The following is a 5,508-nucleotide window of genomic DNA, read 5'->3' as shown; positions in this document are numbered from 1 at the left end:
TCCCTCATCCTCTCCTTCATTCCTAATCATATTTAGGTAGTAATCTATTCATAAAATCATAAAAGGAAGTGCTTAGGAACGAGCTCACCTCTAAATTCAATTGTCTCGCGCGAGCTCTATTGATTGGACCTTGAATGTCCAGCGGAGTGTTGTGTGCATCCGAAGGAGTGATGTCTTCATCATCCTCTCCTTCTTGAATTGAAGTCGTCCTCGACTCAAGCGCATCTTCTTCCCCCAAGTAAGGCCTCAAATCTGAAATGTTAAATGTAGGACTGATCCCGAACTCGGGAGGCAACTCAAGTTTATATGCATTATCATTAATGTTCTCAATTATTTTGAAAGGACCATCAGCTCTAGGCATTAACTTTGACTTCCTCAAATATGGAAAACGATCCTTTCTCAAGTGCAACCACACTAAATCACCCTGTTCAAGTTTAACTTCTCTTTTACCTTTACTACCGGCTACTCTATAATTTTCAGTCATCTTTTCAATGTTGTGCTTAGTTGTTTCATGAATGTTCAAAATAAAATCAGCATGTTCTTTAGCATCACTATGAATTCTCTCACTAGTAGCCAAAGGTAGAATATCAATAGGAGCACGGGGATTAAAACCATACACTACCTAAAAAGGACTTACCTTTATGGTAGAATGCGTTGCCCGATTGTATGCAAATTCCACATGAGGTAAATATTCTTCCCACATATTCAAACTCTTCTTCAAAACAGCCCGCAACATGGCGCCCAAAGTGCGGTTCACCACCTCTGTTTGACCATCAGTTTGTGGATGACAAGTGGTAGAAAATAACAATTTTGTACCCAACTTGTTCCACAAAGTACGCTAAAAGTGAGTCAAGAATTTTACATCACGATCTGAAATAATAGTAGCAGGCATACCATGCAAACGTACAGTCACTTTGAAAAAGTTGTTAGAAATATGAATAGCATCATCACTTTTATGACATGGTATAAAATGTGCCATCTTAGAAAATCGATCCACTACAATAAAAATGCTATCCCTCCCCCTCTTAGTCCTATGCAATCCCAACACAAAGTTCATAGAAATATCTGCCCAAGAAATAGAAGGAATAGGAAGAGGCATGTATAAACCATGTGGATTCAACCGAGACTTAGCTTTTTGACATGTCGTGCAGCGAGCAACGAACTGCTCAACATCTCTCCTCATCTTGGGCCAAAAGAAGTGTGAGGCCAAAACATCCTCCGTCTTCTTAGCTCCAAAATGCCCCATCAATCCTCCTCCATGCACTTCTTGCATCAACAAAAGATAAACGGAACCAACTGGAATGCACAGACGGTAAGCTCTAAACACAAATCCATCATTGATCACAAACTTGTTCCATATACGTCCCTATTTACAATTCAGCAACGCATCTTTAAAATCAGGATCAAGCGCATATTGGTTTCTTATTGATTCAAGTCCAAAAATCCTATAATCAAGTTGAGACAGCAATGTATATCGTCTAGACAAAGCATCGGCAATCACATTATCCTTCTCTTTCTTATGTTTGATGATGTAAGGATAAGATTCAATAAATTCAACCCATTTAGGATATCTACGTTTCAGATTATTTTGTGAACGAAGGTACTTAAGCGATTCATGATCAGAATGTATAACAAATTCTTTAGGTCACAAAAAATGACGCCACATCTCTAAAGAACGTACAAGAGTATACAATTCCTTATCATACGTAGAATAATTCAGAATAGGACCATGCAATTTCTCGCTAAATTATGCAACAGGTTTACCATCTTGCATCAAAACACCACCAATGCCCACTCCACTAGCATCACATGCAAGCTCAAAAGTCTTACCAAAATTTGAAAGTTGCAGCAATGGCGCATGCATAAGCTTGTCCTTCAAAGTGGCAAAGACTCCTCTTGTTCTTTTCCCCATTGAAACACCATACCTTTCTTCGTCAACTAGTGCAACAACGCAGCAATGGTGCTGAAATCTTTGATGAAGCGGCGATAGAATCCTGCAAGACCAAGAAAACTTCTCACCTGTGTGATGGTTTGGGGTAGCGGCCAACTCTCAATTGCTTCAATTTTCTTCTTATCCACCTCAATTCCATGTGGAGTAACAACATAGCCAAGGAAAGAAACTCTATCAGTGCAAAAGATGCACTTCTCAAGGTTAGCAAACAAATGTGCACGTCTTAAAGCATTAAAAACAGCACGTAAATGATCCATATATTCAACCAAAGACTTGTTGTAAATTAATATATCATCAAAATAAAACACCACAAATTGACCAATGAAGGCCCTCAAAATCTCATTCATCAAACGCATGAAAGTACTAGGTGCATTAGTTAAATCGAAAGGCATTACTAACCACTCATACAACCCGAATTTGGTTTTAAAATCTGTTTTCCATTCATCTCCAAGTTTCATCCTTATTTGGTGGTAACCACTACGCAAGTCAATCTTTGTGAAAATTTAGAGCCACACAATTCATCAAGCATGTCATCTAGCCTAGGAATAGGATGACAATATCGAATAGTAATACTATTGATGGCTCTGCAATTAATACACATACGCCAAGTACCATCTTTCTTAGGAACCAAAACCAAAAGTACAGGAACATCACAAGGACTAAGGCTCTCACGTACATACCCACGGTCAAAAAGGTCTTGGACTTGTTGCTGAATTTCCTTAGTCTCCTCGTGGTTAGTTCTGTAAGCAGCATGGTTTGGCAAAGTGGCTCCCGGAATCAAATCAATTTGATGCACTATCCCTCTCATAGGTGGTAGCCCCGGGGGTATCTCAGCTGGAAAAACATCCTTATACTCCTACAAAATGTTAGTGACAGCAGGAGGCAAAGAGCTAGCAATATCATCAAGTGAAAACAAGGCTCGTTTGCATATCAAAGCATGGCATACATCTTCATCAGAAATTTCAGCAAGGTTACATTTTGTTGCAAGCATAACTCCCCACTTTAATTTAATACCCTCAGCCTTTGAATTAGGTGGAGGCTTCTCCTTTTTAGATGGGAAAATAGAATTAGCAACTTGGTGGTTTTCAGATTTAATATTGTTCGAACTAGCAGCTCTTTCCTTATCAGCTTGTACAATTTCAGTAGGGTGTCACACCAGGTTTAAGAAGGACAACCGAACGCATCTTATATGTGCGCCAGGATCAAGTTCCACACATATGATAGACGTCACAAGTGATTACAGCATCAATGTCATATGAAATAGAGTATAATATTACGTTATTACATGATTGACAGTCTTAATCTTAAATGAATAAATAAACGTCGATAAGTAGCAGCGGACTTCAACTTCACAGGCAGTCGACCGGGGGTTGCGCAGGCCTAGAACTCAGCATCATCTTCAAAAGACTTCACATCACTTTCTCCTCTGAGCAGCAATTATAACAAGCGTGAGTACACTTATGGTTGGTACTCAGCAAGTGTTGGGAATTATATGACATGAAGGCCAAAAAAAAGGAAAGGCTGACTGGCTTACTGCGATAAGCAATTTTAGTTAGTCAAATTTTATTAGCACCTGATTACTAAGGTATAAGTTCATACCAAAACCCACTTTAAAAGAAATAGAAGAGATATAGCATAAGCATAACCACAGCCATAAATATGGTCCACGATAACCATAACCATAACCATGGTCCACGATTTAATTTATCTTCAAGTTCAATTATCATGTGAGGGTCCAAGCCGCTCTTAACCGTGAGCACGGCTAATATATCAGTTTTCACTCTGCAGAGGTTGTACACTTTACCCACAACTCGTGTTTCCCTTGATGCCCGGGTTTACAAGGACGCGGTGACGCATCGGGCTGGGAGACCAGGGTTGGCGATGAAGGATTTATAGGGCACGCAGGGGGGTTTAGCGAGCAGGGAAAGTGGTGCGAGGCTGAGGGGTTCGGGTGAGGGCCGAACATGAAAACAACCTGACAGTGCTGGTGGGACACGAACGGTTTATTCGGGAACGTGAAATAGAAAAGAGAGAATTTAGGCCGAGTCGTTGGAACTGACGGTGATCGAACATCGTCGAAAAAACATTGAAGACGAGCCACGAGGCATGTTTCAAGCATGACTTGATTGGGGAGACGGTTAGAGGATCGGGAGCTCGACGGAACTTCTTAATGATTCGGAGAGGATAAGGTTAAAAGGATATACAACAAAGATACAGCTCGGTCCGACTACGATGAAAATCAAAATAGAAATATTTTCCAGAACACATTTTCAAGTTTAAAATAAATCTAGAAAAGTCCAGATAAATATTTCAAACCAAGAAAAATATATCCGGGAGAATCCCAAAATTTTCCGAGGAAAACTCAGGAGGTAATTTTAGGACACGAGGAATCCAAATAGAATATTTGGACTTCATGAAAAAGAATTTTAGAGCTTTCCAAATAATAAAATAAATGGATCTAGCTCTAGGATAAATAGAATTATTGCCAAAAAAATCTTTAAAATTCTCAAAAAATCCTATTGATAGATGAACATATTGTAAAAGACATTCACATCCTAAAATTAAATATTTTAGGGTGTGACAGAACTACCCCCCCTTAAACAGAATCTCGTCCTGAGATTCGCAAGGGCTAGTGACAAAGAGGAGAGTTAGGGCAAAAGATTTCATCAAGGAGGCACAAGATAATAAGGTCGGTGTTGAGAAAAGAGAGAATTTAGATTGGGATCTTCACTTGCTTTTAGCTGGATTGACCAAAAGGCGTTGACGAGAGATTCACAAGGGCTAGTGATTGGAAGGGGAGATAGAACATAGAGCTTTTTTTATAAGGGGTAAGGCGGGATGGCAAGATGGGTAACAAGAAAAGGAGGGAAGATGATTGGATCTTCTTCACATGCTTCCAAGCAGATGGGGTTGATGAGAGATTTACAAAACCTTGTGGTTGAAAGGAGGCAACAAGGTATCAAGATGGGTATCAAGAAAAAGAGAGCAAACAGATTTGGTTTTTTTTTGCGCTAACTTTTGCTATGAAGCAAGAAGATAGCGTTGACGAGAGATTCGTAAAGTCTAGAGATAGAAAGGAGAGATAAGGCAAGGAGCCTCTGACCAGGAGTAAAGTGATATGACAAGATGGGTATCGAGACAAAAGGATAGAATTTGGGTTTGGGTCTTTTCTGCTGGCTTATGCTTTGGAACATGAGGATATCGTGGTTGAGAAAACTAAGGGAGAAATGATGTCATTGCAGGAACAAGTCCCACAACACATCAACAAGCAAAAATAAGGAGTCTAAGCAGTCAAGAGCAAAACAACAAACATTACAAGCACACCAAAACAAACCATCAAACAATCGAAACTAACGTTTTACAAAAAAGGGAAACCTCTTAAGTATGGGTCATATCCTGAAGCTTCAACATTCTTGATGTAGACATCTCTCTCAGCTTGTCTGGCGGATTGACTTCTTGAGTGTAACGCCTATGAGTCCAGTGTAGTCTTCAATTGCTCTAGCTTGACTTCTTGTAGTAGACGATTACTTCCATTCTTCGGGGTACAAGGTCGGACA

Source organism: Panicum hallii, unplaced genomic scaffold (assembly GCF_002211085.1).
Source record: "Panicum hallii strain FIL2 unplaced genomic scaffold, PHallii_v3.1 scaffold_35, whole genome shotgun sequence".
NCBI lineage: Eukaryota > Viridiplantae > Streptophyta > Magnoliopsida > Poales > Poaceae > Panicum > Panicum hallii.
Note: the sequence above shows the minus strand (reverse complement) of the source record.